This window comes from Caretta caretta, chromosome 17 (assembly GCF_965140235.1).
Source record: "Caretta caretta isolate rCarCar2 chromosome 17, rCarCar1.hap1, whole genome shotgun sequence".
Classification (NCBI taxonomy): domain Eukaryota; kingdom Metazoa; phylum Chordata; order Testudines; family Cheloniidae; genus Caretta; species Caretta caretta.
The window spans coordinates 14155131-14174804 of record NC_134222.1 but is presented as its reverse complement, the minus strand read 5'-3'; the positions used below and the strand labels follow the sequence as shown (position 1 = coordinate 14174804).

The 19674-nt window shown below is 44.6% G+C and overlaps 1 protein-coding gene and 1 pseudogene across 1 annotated transcript in view; both read left to right on the top strand.

Moving 5' to 3' along the window:
* GALNT17 (polypeptide N-acetylgalactosaminyltransferase 17) overlaps positions 1-19674 on the top strand; it is a 293798-nt gene that overhangs the window by 29770 nt on the left and 244354 nt on the right. The gene's annotated exons all lie outside the window — the stretch shown is intronic.
* On the top strand, positions 15289-15403 carry LOC125624161 (5S ribosomal RNA; annotated as a pseudogene).

Here is a 19674-nt window from a genome sequence, read left to right as displayed (position 1 = left end):
GAGATTGCAGCTCCGGCATACGAATGAGAGGCAGAAATCCCCCAGAAATGCTTATGTCAAAATTGCAGTGTTGTGGTGTCATGGGTGAGTTTAGAACTGAGCCCGTTACCAGTGTGCACTCCAGGAGCACACTGCTGTAACCTTGCGCAATGGGGCCCCAGTTCTGACTGGCGTCCTTAACCGTAAATAACAGTCGGTTATTTTGGCCCAGCCACAGAATCGATAGTGCACCATTGTGCCCACACAGAGCTCTGTTGGCCTCAGTGGGATTCCCAGTGGTATGGCAACCTATATCCTCCGTCAGTTGCAGAGTTGGAGCCTTCCTGCCACTGGTCCCAGTAGACAGTTATCTGAAAACCCACGTTTTCCTGATATCCACCTAGAAAACTGGTGAACTAGGTTGGTTGTGTTGTGTTGTGTTGTGTGTTGTTTTGTTTAGTGCATTTTGGGCTGGCAGCGTGTGTTGTAATGTATGGAGTCCAGCATCAACGGTCCATACTGTTTCCTCTCTTTTATTCCTGAGTTAAGGGCCAGCAATTACCTTATCTCCACAGGTAGTGAAATTACAGTGCCAGGAAATCCATGAGTACGATCTCCAACCTCTACCATGGCTGCAAGGAAAACACAATTCTTTCTTCTCTTGTGTTAAAGAAATGCAGACTCTTGGGAGTGATTGCTTGAATAAATGATGCATGAAATGAGACGTAAGTTAAATGACCAAGAGATCCCACCTTGGTAGGGAAGGTATACAGAGGGCATGTTCAAAGACTATCACCTAAAATAAACTGGTGCTAATGAGCAACAAAACAACCCCCTCTCTCTTCCTGCTTCCGTTCTTTAAACCTGTTAAACTGTGAAGTTTGAGCCGGGATGAAGCTGCTGAATACTAATCGAGACCTGCCTCTGCTGCATTCCACACGTCTACACGGCAAAGAAAAATCTGAGATGCCGAGTCTCAGAGCCTGGGTCAGGTGACTCCGGCTCGGCCTGGTGGGCTAAAACGAGCGGTGTAGACGTTCAGGCTCGTGAACCTGAGTCAGTTGACAGGTTTCAGAGTAACAGCCGTGTTAGTCTGTATTCGCAAAAAGAAAAGGAGTACTTGTGGCACCTTAGAGACTAACCAATTTATTTGAGCATAAGCTTTTGTGAGCTACAGCTCACTTCATCGGATGCATACTGTGGAAACTGCAGAAGACATTATATACACAGAGACCATGAAACAATACCTCCTCCCACCCCACTCTCCTGCTGGTAATAGCTTATCTAAAGTGATCACTCTCCTTACAATGTGTATGATAATCAAGTTGGGCCATTTCCAGCACAAATCCAGGTTTTCTCACCCTCCCCCCCCCCCCCCAAACTCACTCTCCTGCTGGTAATAGCCCATCCAAAGTGACCACTCTCTTTACAATGTGTATGATAATCAAGGTGGGCCATTTCCAGCACAAATCCAGGTTTTCTCCCCCCCCCCCCCCAACTCACTCTCCTGCTGGCAATAGCTCATCCAAACTGACCACTCTCCTTACAATGTGTATGATAATCAAGGTGGGCCATTTCCAGCATAAATCCAAGTTTAACCAGAACGTCGGGGGAAGGGAGGGGAAGGAAAAAACAAGGGGAAATAGGCTACCTTGCATAATGACTTAGCCACTCCCAGTCTCTATTTAAGCCTAAATTAATAGTATCCAATTTGCAAATGAATTCCAATTCAGCAGTTTCTCGCTGGAGTCTGGATTTGAAGTTTTTTTGTTTTAAGATAGCGACCTTCATATCTGTAATTGCGTGACCAGAGAGATTGAAGTGTTCTCCGACTGGTTTATGAATGTTATAATTCTTGACATCTGATTTGTGTCCATTTATTCTTTTACGTAGAGACTGTCCAGTTTGACCAATGTACATGGCAGAGGGGCATTGCTGGCACATGATGGCATATATCACATTGGTGGATGTGCAGGTGAACGAGCCTCTGATAGTGTGGCTGATGTTATTAGGCCCTGTGATGGTGTCCCCTGAATAGATATGTGGGCACAGTTGGCAATGGGCTTTGTTGCAAGGATAAGTTCCTGGGTTAGCGGTTCTGTTGTGTGGTATGTGGTTGTTGGAGAGTATTTGCTTCAGGTTGGGGGGCTGTCTGTAGGCAAGGACTGGCCTGTCTCCCAAGATTTGTGAGAGTGTTGGGTCATCCTTCAGGATAGGTTGTAGATCCTTAATAATGCGTTGGAGGGGTTTTAGTTGGGGGCTGAAGGTGACGGCTAGTGGCGTTCTGTTATTTTCTTTGTTAGGCCTGTCCTGTAGTAGGTGACTTCTGGGAACTCTTCTGGCTCTATCAATCTGTTTCTTCATTTCCGCAGGTGGGTATTGTAGTTGTAAGAATGCTTGATAGAGATCTTGTAGGTGTTTGTCTCTGTCTGAGGGGTTGGAGCAAATGCGGTTGTATCGCAGAGCTTGGCTGTAGACGATGGATCGTGTGGTGTGGTCAGGGTGAAAGCTGGAGGCATGTAGGTAGGAATAGCGGTCAGTAGGTTTCCGGTATAGGGTGGTGGTTATGTGACCATTGTTTATTAGCACTGTAGTGTCCAGGAAGTGGATCTCTTGTGTGGACTGGACCAGGTTGAGGTTGATGGTGGGATGGAAATTGTTGAAATCATGGTGGAATTCCTCAAGGGCTTCTTTTCCATGGGTCCAGATGATGAAGATGTCATCAATAGAGCGCAAGTAGAGTAGGGCCTTAGGGGATGAGAGCTGAGGAAGCGTTGTTCTAAATCAGCCATAAAAATGTTGGCATACTGTGGGGCCATGCGGGTACCCATAGCAGTGCCGCTGATCTGAAGGTATACATTGTCCCCAAATGTAAAATAGTTATGGGTAAGGACAAAGTCACAAAGTTCAGCCACCAGGTTAGCCGTGACATTATCGGGGATAGTGTTCTTGACGGCTTGTAGTCCATCTTCGTGTGGAATGTTGGTGTAGAGGGCTTCTACATCCATAGTGGCCAGATTGGTGTTATCAGGAAGATCACCGATGGATTGTAGTTTGTCTCTTTGTACCTTAGTTCCCCCATCTGTATAATGGGAAGAACAACACTTCCATACCCCACAGGAAGGCTATGCAGATAAACATATTAAAGATTGTCAGGTGTTCAGATTCTACAGCAGTGTGACAAGTAGTGTGGTGAAGTGTGTGTGTGTGTGTGTGTGTGTGTGTGTGTGTGTGTGTGAGAGAGAGAGAGAGAGAGAGAGAGATACTTGGGGAGGGGTGGCATATAAATGTCTAGCCTAGACAGAACTTGTATTGCTGATGCCTGAATTATACAGGAAGGATTTGAGCACCTTAAGAGCAGTACACTTTCACTATTATAAAATGAATGATAAGTAATTAAACCAATTCAGAAAGGTTGAGAACATATTAAACTACCAAAGGAAAAACCTGCACCTATGACCTATTGAGTGAGTCTCTTTATATCCACTGAATGCATCTGATGAAGTGAGCTGTAGCTCACGAAAGCTTATGCTCAAATACATTTGTTCGTGTCTAAGGTGCCACAAGTCTTCCTGTTCTTTATATGTTGAGTATCCCTCACATCTACTGCTAAGATTTGTATAGTCGTCTCTTTCATTCAGTTAAATTGCTCTCCGGATGTAGCAAACGTGGGGACTTTTGGTTTGTATCAGGCCTGCGATAAACAGCTTCCCTTTGGCGAGAGATCTCTGTGTCCCTCCCACCCCTTTTGCTTGATGGCTTAATTTCTTTTGGTTTACCACAGTTTGATTTTATTTTACAGCTTGCAGCATGAGGTCCCCAAATCATTTGTGTCTGTTAAGCAAACCTATATTTCTGGGATGGATGTTTTAATTCAATGAAATGCATTCTAATTTGGGGTCAGCTGCAGCCATGAATTTTTAATGAGCAGTTTGTTGGAAACCATCTCAAATGGCACCGTTTAGCAGGCGGCAGAGCTGTGCTGCAAGTGATCTTGTTCCAAGCCTGTGCAGATGGGTGATTTGTTGCGTGTGCTTTGCGTGACTCCTTTTCCATGCCATGGTGTTTACTTTGGATCAGTCACCCACTCCTAGGCTGCCTGAAAGTCTGCCTTTGCCATTTCATATATCCCCTGGGCTCTGACTGTTCCCTTGGACTGATGTGGGTGTAAAAGAGGATGGTGTAAGATGCACAGAGAGAGGCTTCCAGCTGGACCAGTTCCCAGAAGGGAAGGGCAATGTGCATGCAAAGAGACTTGCAACTAAGAGGAGCTTAGCACTGCTTCTAGTAGCCCAGCCAGCGAACGCTCTTTTTTGGCACCTGTGTTAAAGATCTCCTTATGGTGATCGAGAAGATCCAGGTTCAAATAATAATGAGCAGGACACGTGCACAGAGTGCAGGTACCACATGGGGGATTCTGCTAAGTGGTTTAGAACTACTTTAGTATCTCCCCCTCCCTCCCCACACACACACAAAATCCCATTGGCTGTCGACTGTCATTCAACTCCAGGAGGATGAGGAGCAGAATGGAGGACCACCTATCCAGTGGGACAGTCACTAGACTAGCGAAACTCTTATTGTCTTGTGTGGGTGGTGGAGGGCTTCCTTTTGGCTCCTTCCTTCAGCTGCTGCCCACCTAATGGATAGAGGATGATTTAAAGCACCAACTGTGAGTGTCTCTCATATTTACCGTTGAGGATTAGAAATAGCCCCCAAGCCACAGATCCAGATCCACAGCTTGGATCTGTCATTTTGGTTCTAGCCCATTTCTGATGAGGTTCGCTGGACAATTGTTTTATTTCCCGGAGCAGCTTAAGATGGATGCCAGCCTGCTGACTTTGGTTTTATCATGCAGGACATGTCAGCAGTTGCCGGGTAGGCAGAATGATATGGTATACCGAATATAAGCACAAATTTTCATCTTGTTTAATCTAGTCTGTGTACTCCTGCTCTATTTCCTCTCCCATCTCTGCTAATTACTGATAATCAGTATGTTGAGAAAGAAAACAGAGGTACATAAATGACATTGTAATGGGCTTTTAGAAAATTAACTCTCCTCCCCTATTGTTGTTTTTAATTTTCTCACCATCCTTCTGTCATTCCCTTCTCCACGGTTTGAAACCTACCTTCAACACTCCCCCACTTTGCCTGCCTCCATATTTTCTCCCTTCCCCACCAGCCCCGTATTGAAAAACAAAGTGAAAGTATGTCTCAGAAAGATGAAGATGAACCGATAAGCTTCCTGGCTGAAGTCCAGCACTGGTGTTGGCAAGGCAAGCGTCTCTCACGTTGCTTTTTCATGTGGGAGGGAGGAGTCACCCTCGTTGAAAATTTCCCATCCAAACTGTTTTTTGCTGGCAGATTAGGTCTCTGAGAAAACAAACATTTTTGCAAAAAGGCGTTGGCTCTCTGTGGAACATTTTGAATTTTAATTGAAAAAATTAGAAGGTTGTTGGATGAAAAATGTTGCATGTTGATGAAAATTTTCCATTAGGGGGAAAAAAAAAACCCACCACTTTCCAAGCTGTTTGATCCCAGGCTTCTCTGATGAGATTGCAGCCAAGGTTCCCAGTTCATTCCAGTGGTGGCGCTGGTTTTTAAAATGGGAACTTCGGCTTACTAGGAACAGGACTTAGATCCCCATTTCAGCCAGGCTGTCAAAGAGCTTCCTTTCTGACTTTGACTGAATTCAGACTGGAAGCCTTGCGGTGAAATCTCTGCATCTGATCACTTGGTTTCCCCCTTGTTCAAATTTTAAATCCTTCCCCCAAACTTGTCTTTCCTTTCCTCATACTCTTTTCTGTCCTTTTTCAGAGGTGGGCGTGGGTGTGAGACTGCCTCTTTCCTGGAGTTGGACCTCTGCCACAGATACCCCGCATATCTTCTACTCTGTCACCCTCACTGGTTTACAAGCTATATTGCAGAGATGGCTCTTTCTGCCAAGCCATTTAATGCAGGTGATGGGGTGGAGCAACAGGGCGAACAGGCAATTTAGCTCATCTTTAAATCCAGGAAAGAGCGCTCCTTTGCTGAACCTGAACTTGCCAACGTTGGCAACAAAAATGTAATTGTTCCTTTGATTGGTTTAATTCTGTGAGTATTGAGACAGGACGAACATTTAGGTAGATATCAATGGTATCTCATGGTATATAAATAGGATTGGATGCTTAATCACACTGACTGTTGATAACACATGAGCACTGATTCTTCTACAACAGATTGGGAGAGAGACCTTCAAGAGAGTGTGGTTTTTATTGAATTCAAGTAGCCTTTTAGGAGCAGGTAAATGTATCCTGTTTAACCATTCTCCAATTATTGCAAGGATCTTAGTCCTTCCTATCTTTAACCTGCGTTTTTCTATTAAGGGCTAGTGATCATCCTTGCAGCTAGTGCTGTGGCTGTGCAGAGAAATCTCTGATCAGTATCTCCAGCCTTTACCCTTATCACGACAAGAACGAATTTCTCTGTTTGTGTGTGTGTGTGTTCAGGACATGTAGTGACTTCATGGAATCACCACAGGAATAAATGATGTATGAAATGAAAAATCTCTGCCCAGTGCACACAGATATAGCCACTGCTGTAAAATGTTCAGCTCAGTTGCAGCCAGAAAAGGCCAGAAGTATTAGACAAGACTCTTTCTTCCTCGTCCTTCATTCAGGTTTTTTTTGGTATTGTTGAATTAAATCTTTTCTCCTCTCTTGCTGCCCTCACATAATCTGACTGAGCATTAGAGGGAGAGAAGTCTCTCCCAATCTATCCAAACCACTACTTGAAAAGGTCTTAAAATACTTTAAAAAGACAAGGTAGGTTAGGTAGTATCTTTTATTGGACCAACTTCTGTTGGTGGAAGGGAGAAGCTTTGGGGCTTCCCAGAGCTCTTCCTCAGGTCTGAAGAAGGTAACCAGAGTGTCTGAGCTAAATACAAGGTGGGACAGATTGTTAAGCATATGCTGTAGGAGACCACTCAAAATGAAGTGGGCAATTAAGGGTTAGCAAGCAGCAGGGTGTGTTACACATCACGGTAATGAGCTATAATACACTGTCTCTGTTTAGGGTTACCAGATAGCAACTGTGAAAAAACGGTACGGGGTGGGAGGGTAATAGTCGCCTATATAAGAAAAAGTCCCCCAAAACGGGACATCTGGTCACCCTATCTCTGTTAAGTCTGTGGTTTTTAATGTCCAGCAGAGTTATGAATGTAAGTGTAAAGGCTCATCTTTGGAAAGTGTTATGCAGGTTTCCTTCGAGGATGAGGACTGACAGGGCAGATATGGAGTGACAGTTCTGTGAAAAGTGTTTGCCCATGGGTAGCAGGGTGTTTTTGTCTTTTTATGTCCTTTTCTGTGCAAGTTCATTTGAGTGTGTAGTGCTTGTCTGGTTTCATCCATGTCGTTGCTGTTGGGGAATTTAATGCACTGGATGAGGTACGACACAAGTTCTCATAGGCATGTATAGGTCCGATGGATCTTGAGAGATGTGTTGGAGGGTGGGGGTATTGCTCATCATAGCATTGGAGATACATCTGTAGGTTTTGCATCTGTTGTTCTGGCAGGGTCTGGTGCTGCTTTGAGTTGGTGTGTCCTGGTCTGTGAGGATCTTGCTTCTGATGATGAGCTTGAAGAGGCTGAGGGATTGTTTGAAGGCTGGAAGAGGGGGTCAGGAAAGATTTCCTTCTGGGTGTGGTCCCCATTGAGTAAGGGTTGTAGTTTGATGAGACCCCCATATGGGTTCCTCTGTGGGGTGGTAGGTGACAACTAGAGGGGTGTGGTCAATGGAGTTTTTTTTCTGTATTGAAGCAGATTCTCTTGGGGTATTTGGGTGCCCTGTTGCATGATGGGATCTACTTCTCTGGTGGAGTGTTCTTGTTTAGGGAAGGCAGTTTTAAATGTGTTTATGTGTAAACCCTGGACTTTCTCTTCAGAGCAAAGAGAAGAAAGAGCCCTGAGGGGGCGGAGATGTTGTTGTTATCTGGCTTGTTACTCTTAGTGCCACTGAGATAGGTGCCATTCTCAGAAACAGATGAACATTGTGTCAAGAGGAAGCTTCTTTGTAGAAAGCCTACCTCTGCATGTGCCCCAGCTCCAAAGTTCCTCCTATGCCAATGCTGGTTCAAGTGGTCGGTCCAAACTATCCACAATGGCAGCGTGGTGTTGAGATTGCAAGTGCAGTCAAATGCTATGTGATTGTTGGAGGGGTGGTGGATTGGTGATTGGTGGAGGGGTTTTGGAGGTTTATCTGCTCTTTTAGGTATATCTGGATAAGCCTCTGGCTTGATGTCAAATCTTGGAGCACAGAACAGTCATCCTCCTTTAGCCCTCTCCCCTTTTCTTCTCAAAACAAACAAGCAAAACAAAACAAAAAGAGTGAGTGTTTAAATGATAGGCAGAGTGTGTTTCCCTAAGCAGTATTGATATGAGTAGTGGATTGTTCATGACTTCACAAGTGACATTGGCTTTGTTTTCTTGGCACGATTGATCTGACAAAGGATGACAAGGATGGGAGAGGCTAAGTCATAAGAAAAACTTGCTGTAGTGATTTTTGTAAATATGATTTACAGCCTTTTGATAGTGATCATCCCCTTCCCTAATCATATCAGCAAAGCAAATAGGACTGCATGAGGAAAAAGCAGTTCTATAAGAGAATTGAACCCATAACAACCTACCATTAGAGGGACTAGTCTTGCATTATTAGCTTATTAGCACTGGTGTGGTGCTGAGAGTACTGCCACGGACTTTGCGTGGCAGGAGGCCTCGCCTAGTAAAAAGTGTTTGCAGAATCCAGCCTCGAGTGACAATCTTATCTCATCAATGTTCCAGAGTCACTATCCAAGCCAATAGAGACAGGTCAGACAAGTCCATGAAAGGCAGGAAGGTGGGGGACAGCATATCACATAACTAAAGAGCAGTGTCTCTGCCTATTATTGCAGCATAAATCCCCACCCTTGCGACTTTTGAGGAGCAGAATTGGTGGAGAATGTGGGAGCAAATCTGTACAGCGGCCTGGGAACAAGGAGAACACTTTCAAGCCCGTGCCGTTCTTTTCCTTTTTGGAAGGATGCACACAATGAGCTAAAGTAACCCAAGCAGTACCTGTTTTACGAACATCTCAACAGCGATAGTTTCTCAGCCTCATAAATTTCAGTGTACACCTGGATATGTGAACGTTCTGATCATTGCCAGTTGAATGCTCACACTTATGTAAATGGACTTGGAAACAGGCACTGTCCCATATAATTCTTTCACTTGGGAGAGGCTATTGGGTGGTGGAGTGATCTGAGCTGAGGATGATCCGGTGGCTTAAAGTGAGGGGTAGCTGGACAGTGGGAGGAGCCTTGTGCCTCAAATAGACATGCATACTATCCCTGCTCCATTGTATCATTATGGGAAGGGCAGGAAGAAGATGAAGATGGTTTTTAAAACTGAACTAACCAGAACTACACCTGGGTAAAAAATACAGACAAGTTTGTGTGGAAACACTTTTAAAAAATTGTGAAAATTTGTTGTTGAAATTTTGAATGTTTAAAAAAATTCGACCTCTCTATAATGGCATTAAAAAACAAGTTCATAAGGGGAAAAAATTGAAAAATATTTTCATTGAGATTTAAAAATTTTGAAAACTTTTGACCAGTTCTAAGCAAACAAACCCTTTTCATTGACTTGTATAATTGAAGCCATCAGAATTTAGGCATTCTTGCTGCAGTAAAAAGCTTACGAGTAATAGGTTAAAACAATACCCTATCCTCCAAATCTGGTTAGAGGAATTGTAAATTGGATCTCAGTCTCTGTACGATTCTTGAATGGCCTTAGGTTGGAGAACAGCTTGGAGTTATGCAAAGATGCCATTTTTCTTCCCTTCCTTAATGAAGATGCAGAGTGAGGCAACACTCACTCTACTGGATCCAGACCAAGCAACTACAGCAGTGTTCCTGGGGGAAGGCCTGAAACTGACGGAAATGTCTCATCTGACTGCTCTGGCCAAGGCTGTGGAGGGGTTGTCCATTTGACTCAGGCAAGCCATACATTCTAGTATCAAATATACATGATAGCTGCATTTCTATTCTGTTCTATTCTATTCAGGTTCTTATACTTTCCCCATCATCATAGTATTTTATAGATACCCGTTGTTCTCTCCATTGTTTCTCATGCGCCAGGTTTGTTAGATTACCCACGTCTTAATTTATTAGTCTCCCTAACATACACCATAGCAGGCGGTTATTTTGTTGGCCCGTCTCATTAACAGTATTGAAGTATTATTAAGGTTTTTATTTTTTCTAACCATACAAGGCTATTGTTGCTGCAGATACTTTCAAACGCAGCATTAAATTATCTACACTGTTTATGCGCTGTTGGATGTAGCGGTTCAATAGTTAGTTTCCAATTAATTTCACTTTGGCCCTCTTTTAACCTACACTTCACATGTAGTTTTGTTATCCAGATAATACAATGTCATGCCATACTCATGCAATGACTAACTGAGCAGATGATATCATATAAGTGGGAAGATAGCTACAGTATTAACTCTAACTAGAGACCTGCACATATGGGTTCATCAATAAACTGCTGTGGCCGTAGCACGGCATGATGAGTTTCAGCTAGTACCTGCCATTCAAATTTCTCCTACTTGAAATTTCTGCTTATGTGAAGGGATGGGAGAGTCCAATAGCTAGAGATTTTCATAGCAGTCCAGGAGATTTTGACACACAGCTTCCCTTAAAATTAAATATTAACCATAGAATTTAACAGGAGTGAAGTGATAAAAGTTTCTATAGAAATGTAATAGGCTGCATAGATCCCTCTAGAAAGGTGTAGAATTTAAGAGAGAATGAGATCATTTCTATATGGTTTTGAACCATAGTGAGCATATAATTCTCTCTTCAGTTCTGCAGGATGGGCCAATAAACATTGTGTGATATTAAATCATATAGGACTTTTCCATAAGGGGAAATAAACAGTGTTACAGACCGGAACCACTCTTTTAATAATCCACAGAAGATGCATTGCATAGTCTGCGGTTGTACAAACTTCTCCACAAAAGTGATGTCTTTCTTGAATTTGTGACGTACCCCTGGTTGCAACCTGGATTTGTGGCACCACTGTGTCCCCTTCACTCTCTTCCCTGGATTGTCTCTTACAGTGCCTTGCTAGTGACAAGCAGCAAACTCCACCAGGTGCTGTGATCACTCAGCCAACAGCATGCAGAGACACCCCAGCTAACTTGCATGAATGCTCTCTAAGTCACTCATGAACTATGCAGAGAGACACCAGCAAATATCCCCAGCCCCCAAGCCTTGCACCCCAGAAACGTGCCATCTTATACTGCTCAAGATCTTCTCTTGAGCAATGGAAGCACGTTAATTAGTTCGCCGCTTTGTCAAAGGATAGTGGTGTGCAACAGCCTTTGTAATCTAAGCAGATTCCCCATGCACTTTAGACAAACTCGCTGGTAAGGATGTTCCAGGTAGTTTACAGCTCCTAATACACAGGATACATACTGAATACTCTTCTTATCCCAGGACCAATCTCTTCAATTCAAAGTCTTTATCTTCCAAATGATCTTCCAGGTGTTGAGATGGGGGAGGAGTCAGGCCCTGGGCTGATGGTACAGACTCCAATTTATACTCCCCAATCCACAGGCATGGAAAGATACTGTCTCAGACATAGAGTCAGGGATCAAATACATAGGTGACGTGTGGGAGGGACACAAAGGGGGCACCAGCTAAAGGGGGTGCACGTGACCCCCCCCATGGCTACTCCCCAGCCCAGGGACCCCACGCTCTCCCTGTCCCCTTCCCCTCCTGCGGCACCGGCTCCCCTGGCGTGTTCGGCTGTTCTTCCTGGCGGCCAGGCTCCGGAGCCAAGCACAGCAGCTGCCTGGGAGAGTGCCTGGCTGCAGCGGCTTGGCTTCCGGGACAGCGGCTGAGCGAGTCGGAGCCCCCCGCTCTCCCTGGCATGTTCAAAGTCGGCTCCTGTCCCCAGAAGCTGAGCCTGGGTGGGAGGCACTCTCCCAGAGAGCTGGGATGCTGCTCTGGCCCCGCCCCTTCCCTTCCAGCTCTGGCCCCACCCCTTCGTCTCCCCGCCTGGGCCGGCTGCTGGTGGGTCACTTGACCTTGGGGCGATGCCTGTGGCCATTCGTGCAGCTCCCACGAGTTGCCTCTGATACACGTTCTATGTCCCCTGCTGAGTCACTGGGTTAAGCAATCCCCATTAAAACCGTTTCCTGTCCTCATTTGCATTAGGAAGAGCATTCTATTGGCTACATATGTGGAGCCCAGATTTAGAAATGGCACCCTTCCTTCCTGATTACGGAGATGGAAGAGGGAGAGTCTTGAAAATACCACCCAGAGTTCTTAACTCCTGTTTGTGCCTTTGGAGATCTCTCCCTAGGTCTCTCAATATTGGGGGGGATAGCGGGAGAGAGGCGGAGGGGGACTGAGGGGAGTTACTGAGACTAGGGTGGTGGGGTCAGCCAGCTCCATGCTAGGAAACAGGGTCCTATCCTGGGAGTTTCCACCTACTCCCTCTTGGTCCTGCTCCGTGGTCCAATCCCAGGCCCGGCAAAGGCCGTTCCAGCCCCTCTAGATCTCACTCTCGCTTCCCTGAGGCATGCACAAGTTTACAAGCTTTTGGTGCCACCACAATATTTCCATTGCCGCAGCGCTAGCTTCCCCTGTTCCCCCTTCCCTCCCGCCACCTGTTCCACCACCCCGGCTAACTATGATTTGAGGTGTTCTAATGTAGGCACCCAAGTTTGCAAATATCAGCTTTAATACCTGAAACAGATATTATTTTTATTTATAGAAAGTTTGCTACATTGTGACCAAAACATTAACATAAAACGAACTCTCAGACTTTTTCTTTTTCCCTATTGCTCTGTTCTGTCACCACAGACAAAGCCAAAAGATTTCAATAAATTTTCTAAAACGTTTGCTCCTGGGCAGAAACTTGTATGTCAGGTTTCAGCCTGGAGCAAATGTGTATGTTCAACTTAAAAACATGATTTTCATGGAAAGGCTGACAGCATTCTATCTACCAACCCCAGAAAGCAACACTGGAATAATGTATGCTTACTTAGATCTTTTATGATGTTAAGGAGCTAGAGACTCAATAAGTCCCACTACGCCAGTCCTCAGTTGTTAGGTCTCTCTGTACCCATGAAGATAAATGTCAGGCAATACCTGAACTATCCTGTGTTCTTCAGTCTATCTTTCTGAATTACTTACATACGTGCACACATTTTTGGAACTATATTATTTCTAAAGGCTGCATGACCAATGATTCTATCTGTATATAAAACTCCAAAGCCAAATGCCAATTTGCAAGCAGCCGTTGCTGAAAATATACGTTTCTTTATCCATCTACTCTATCTGTTCTATGATGTTACTGCTTTTTCATGACCATGCAGCAGTAATTTATATTTCTTTTTCTTATCCATCAAAATATTACCCATTCTACCTCTGCTTTCAGGACTGCATTTAAGTATATGCTTAAAGTTAAGCATATGCTTAATTGCTTTCCTGAATCAGGGCCTTCATTTGACTGTATATCTATCTGTTTATCTGTGTACTTATATTTTTTGTCCTAGTCTGTCCTATCTTCCCCCTTTTTCTCCCAGAAATTCTGCAAGAGAAAGTTTGGATAAACTCTTATTTGAGTTTCTTCTTTGAGTGCAGAGCAGACTGGGAAACATATTCAGGGTATATAACATGGAACATTACTAAAAAGGAGTTAGTCTGGTAGAAGTTTTGGTTGTGGAAAGACTTATCTGAATTTAAGAGACCAGGGCCTGGTAAGGGGGACCAAAGTCTGGCCATCTGGGGTTATTGCCTCATTTTTTCCTCCTCTTGTATTTTGTCTTTATAGTGGATATTTGTATGGCAATGTTTTTGCTTGAAGGACTTGAGTCTCTGCACTCTTTTATGGCTTCTGGTATCCTGATGATCTCACACATCTGTCTCTCACACTCAACTTTGTGATAGTTGAGAACCTCTTTTATAATTTTATTCCATTTTTTACCTTTATTATATCTTTATTCCTTTGTTATTTCCCCTTTTTAAAAAATATGACAGTTGAGTCCAGTTGCCCCTGCCAAGATCAGTTCCCCATTATGCTAGGCACCGCACGGACATAGACTATGAGAACTGCTTCTCCTTGCATCAAGGAGTGCAGAATCTAAGGGCTTGACGACATGGCGCATTAGTCCGCACTAGAAGGGTGTCAGTTCTTGTGTGCACTAGCGTGTAGTGCATTGTCTTGTGGACCCTGCTAGCAGGCGCTAGAAGTTCCCTAGTGTGCATTAATCTAGTCCCATTTCAATCAGGAGACTATATTAAAATGCACTAGGGAACTTTTTATGTGCACCAGCAAGGTGTACATGGACCACTTGGTGTGAAACATGCTAGCCCACTAAAATTTACACCCCTTTAGCGTGGACCAGTGCACTGCGAAGGCCCAGATCTAGCAAACACTTATATAGGCACTTAACTTCAAGCACGTGTGTAGTCCCGTTGATGTCAAGGGGACTACTCATGTGCTTTCAGTTAAGCATGTGAGTTACTTGGATCTGCGTCTCTAGCTCTGATCCCACAAAGAAAACTGTGTGGCAGACACCTGCATCCAGGCAGAACCCCGTTGCAGGCACAGAGTTCACCTTCACTCTTTGCAGGCCCCTGGCCCAAATAAACAAGGTACAATATTGGAGAAAGGAAGTAATGCAATCCCCATTCTGTAGATGGGGAAGAGAAGCACAAAGGGAGGAAATGATGTGCCCAAGGTCCCACGTGAAGTCAGTGTGGCAGAGCCATGAGGTGAATCAGGATCTCCTGGATCCCAGACCAGTGTCTTAACCACAAGATCATCCTGTGTGATGCATCTAGACTTAGTTATTCTCATGTCTTATAGAGCAATGCTCACCCAAAGTCATGGGGGCATTTTACAGCTAGGCACGGCTGTCATCATCCCCTCTTGAGACAGACATACTGCCATGAAGGGTTTAATGTATTCCTTTGCCTCCCAAGGTACACAAGTCCCATCCTTTGTCTTCTTTCATAACCAGGACACTCACTGCTGTATTGTTTCTTCATGTAGATTTTCTCTTGTAGCTTTCCACTGGCACCTGTCTCAGTCTGCGGAGGCCTCCATTGTGAGGCAGGCAATACATAATACCCATATTACCAGACAGGGCAATAAGCATATGTTACCTCCAGCTTGAAAGGAGCATGTCTGAGTCATTTCACTTTCTGGTGACCTGCCTTAACTCCAGGACCTCAAGAAGATAATTTTCAATCTAGATACATAAGTCCTTAAATATTATCCATATGTACCACCCTGAACACGCCCGATCTCGTCTGATCTCGGAAGCTAAGCAGGTTCGGGCCTGGTTAGTACTTGGATGGGAGACCTCCTGGGAATACTGGGTGCTGTAGGCTTTGGGGGGGAGGGATAGCTCAGTGGTTTGAGCATTAGCCTGCTAAACCCAGGGTTGTGAGTTCAATCCTTGAGGGTGCCATTTAGGGATCTGGGGCAAAAATTGGGGATTGGTCCTGCTTTGATCAGGGGGTTGGACTAGATGACCTCCTGAGGTCCCTTCCAACCCTGATATTCTATGATTCTATGTTCATTTCACAGTGATTGTGATGACCAGTGGGCTTTTGGTAGAGACCTCATATGTCATGCTTTGATGAATTATTAGGCATATATCTGACCCAAGGGATCTCTGTAAAACTCTATACATCCTCTGTGCCCTGTGCCAGTTGGCACCAAAAGGTCCCTGGGTCGCATTGTCCTTCTTAAAACTGAAATCCTGCAAAATGATATCAGTACATGCTGGGGGTTTACTCAATGGCCTTTCCCTCCTTTCTCCTCACGCTCCCTGTCAAGGTGGCAAGAAAGTGCATGAAGTATAGAATGCCATGAAGTGTATAAACACAAATGGACTTTTTAGTTTGCATTCACTCATGAGTTACAAGTGATCATGCACCAGCCATTGTGGTTTCACTTTGCTCTGCCCTGCCATTTATGAATTATACAGTTACCTCTTCTAAAGTGTATTAAGCTACTTCCCCTCAGCACGGACTAAAAATAGCTTCTGTGGCAGGACTCTTTCGGGTTTAGGCTTCCAGAAGTGTCCGTGCTGCCTCTTCCCCCAGAATTAAATGTACTTTAAAACCACATGACAAGCTGTACTATCGAGGGCAGCATTAAAACAAAAAACCGAAACGTTCTCCTCTGTTGGAACGCAGAGTCTCAGAGAGATCTTCCCCCATTTTAAGAATACAATGTTGTATACAGAAAAGTTGCATACATTTGGTGCATAAATTATGTGCCTCACATCAGGTAGCTGGTCTGATTTTTGAAGGTGCTAAGCACCTGTTGTTTCCATTGAAGTTAAACATGTGCATGATTTTAGAACGGGTTGGTATGAGTGTTAGGCAAAGGTTTGGGTGGATTATTTTTCCTCATCTGAACAGATTGCCTATCCCAATTGTACAGTAAGGTAGATTTTCCAAGGCATAGATGACAGCTGGGTGCATAACTGCAAGGCATAACCTGACTGCCTTGGTAAATCTGCCCCACTATGAATACTGTCACGGAGTCACCAGGCCAATGCTCTGGAACTACTCCGTACAAAGCCAGTCAGGACTCTGGGGGAGCATGACTCCTCTCTCTGAGCATACTGTCTCCAGGACAAGAAGCTTACACAGCTTTGACCTTCCTGGGGCTGACCTTGGAGCATTCAGCATCTCCTTGCACACTGTGTGCTTCCTACAGTGAGTCTGCCTGGGCTGGGCTCCTGGGGAAGCCAGAGGGCCCTGCACCCCAGCTCTTCAGCCAGCATGTAGAATAGAAGGTTTATTAGTCGAATGAAACACAGCATAGAACAGAGCTTGCTATCACAGAAATAAGTGACTTTCAGCCAAGTCCATCTTGGGGAATCCTGTGCCAGGCGGCCAGTCCCCCCAAGCAGACTGCCAGCTTCCAGTGACCCGACCTCAGACACCCCCATCACTTCTCCTTCTTGTCTTTGTCTCGCTTCCCAGACAAAGAGTCAGCTGGTCCGTCACCTGGTTGCATCCCCCTCCTGGGTCTCAGGTTACTAAGAGCACCAGCCATAGCATAGGTGCCGGCAGCTGGAGCTGCCTCACCTGCCCCAGAGGTCTCAGCCAAAGTCACACACCCCTATTCCCACCACGAAGTATTGGTGCAGCACACAGGGAAACTGAGGCACACACAGTATTCATACGAAACAGTAAAACTCACAGAGGCTCAATAGTAAGACTGTCATACAACATAACAAGGGGAAATCCCCACTTTGTCACAAATACATATTCCATTAGCTCATGATAATGTTTTATGGCCCAGATCCAGCTAAGCACTTAAACATGTGCTTAGCTTTAAGATTGTGAATGGTCCCATTGAAGTCACATGCTTAAAGAAAAGCACATTCTTAAGTGATCTACTGGACCTGGCCCAAAATTACCACTTCACCTGCACTTGCATAGCTTTCCACATAACCAAAATATTTCTTAGAACAACAAAGACTTGGTTAAAGGGGAAAAAGACCCCTTATGGGTCTCATTCCAAAATGCTAATGCAGTTGAGAATAAGAGAATTTTCATTTATTATTTATTTTCTTCCAGTGCTGGCTATATCAAAGTTGTAACTGGCTTCGTGCAGCAGAGTAATCATCTAAATTACTTTAAAAGTGATCTATATACCTCTGTACATAGGTTGGCATTCTGCTGCTGGTGAGGCTGTGAGTAGGTGCTCAGTGGTTCTCAGAACAGGGCTGAGCAGCCAAAGAAAGGAAGGCTGGCCCACTAGTTAAGACATTAGTCTAGAATTTGTGAGCTCTGCATTCAAATCCCTGCTTTGCCACAGACTTTGTATGTGACCTTGATCAAGTCACTCAGCCATCCCCTGGCTCCCAGGGATGTTATGACAATAAATGCAATAAAAATTGCAAGGTTCTTAAATACTACAGTATCGAGGGCCATATGAGTACCATAAATAGTGTGGGATGAGTGCCTAAATAGATAGACAGAGCTGAATTCTAGTCACTTGCACACCATTGAGGTAAAGTCTGATGAATGGTGAAACTTAGCTGGCACTTTGCTGTAATCTTTGTATGCAAATAGGATTGCAAATTGTGTGTTCTCTGTTGAGATCATTATGGGGGAGGTGGCCAGGTTTTGTATGAGGTCAAGAAAAATCTAAGCAAATGGAATGATTCTACCAACTCAGATGAAATTGGGTGGCTCTTCAGTGACATGACATGCTGCCTGTGGCCTTCAGTCACTCGCATTTAATACAAGTCTGGGTTAACTGTAAGCACAATGGGCCCAGGCCCACAGTCTCATGATGTGCAGCCTGGGCCCTTGACACCCCAAGTTGTGAATTGCATCTGAGGCAGGGCTCTGCTGTGACACAAGAACCTGCACCACCAGACAGTTCTCCCCTCACCGTAGCAGAGGTCTTGACACCACCAGCATCCAGTAAAATGTCTGCCTCTTGAATTTTCCACACCGAGTTCTGCAAGCTGTTGCTTTTTCAATGGACTTTCTCTTCCTACCCACTCACTCGTCCTTGCCCTGCAAGGTCTCTTAATGTATAGAGAAGAAGGGTGGGCCAGTGGTTAGGGGGCTAGCATGTCACTTGGCCAACTGGGATTCAATTCCACCTGCTTCCTGTGTGACCTTGGGAATCCACTTCATCCTCCTATGCCTCAGTTCCCCACTTGTAAAACCTCACAGGAGTGTTGTGAGGACTAAAATAAGTCAATTTCTGTTTTGGCCAGAGTACAGGGGTTGTTTGTGTGTAACTGTCTGTGCTACCAGACATCAGAGTTCTGTCTCTGAAGCAGACACTCAGTGAGAAGAGAGCTGAATAGGCGCTCTCCCTCAAACACCACAACCACCTAGCGGCTGTGCGTGCATGTGGTTTGTATGCAGTGGACTTTATGCAGTTTACAGTGGACTTCATTCAATAGATTCTTGTCTCCGTGGCAATGAGAAACTGTCACTTTGGGGCATTAGGCTTCTGCAGAATGCCAGATCTCCCTGGCAATGTGAGCCTCGTGCTTAGACGCAGGATGAAATGGAAACAAGTTCAGAGCTCCCTACGTGACAAATCCACTGATACACACAAGTTTAGAAATGTGCAGCTTGATGCAAGCCTGTGTAACAGGCTCTGATGTGCTTCTGCAATCTGATGAGGAGATGATACAGGAGATCACTTAGGATCTATGCAGTTGAAATCCACTCTAGTAAACGTCCTTTTTGACCTTTGTATCTTCCCATAGTGACTCTTGGCACGGTTTTCACATTTCCTATCTTAATTGTGTGTTAAGCAAGGCCTCCTATCCAGTAGTATTTAAACAATGTTTTCATATGAGTGGTGTTTTATTTATTATTCTTGTGTTACCAGTTCTATGACAAGCTCTGCTTTGTTTTTCCAGAGGGTTGCTTTAAACTGCCACTGAGGGTTAGATTAAGCCTTTGTTCAGTGCCCTGAATATGGGGCATCATTAGAACGGATTTGAAGACCAACATTTTTTCCCTGCAAGAAATGTCTGTAGAAAACTCTTCCTCCAAAACTTTTCATTCCAAAAAGTTTGGCTTTCCCACAGAAAATTTCAAAAAGTGAAATAGCAATTTTCATTTTGGGGTTTTTAAACTGAAAAGCCAAATTGGAAATTTTT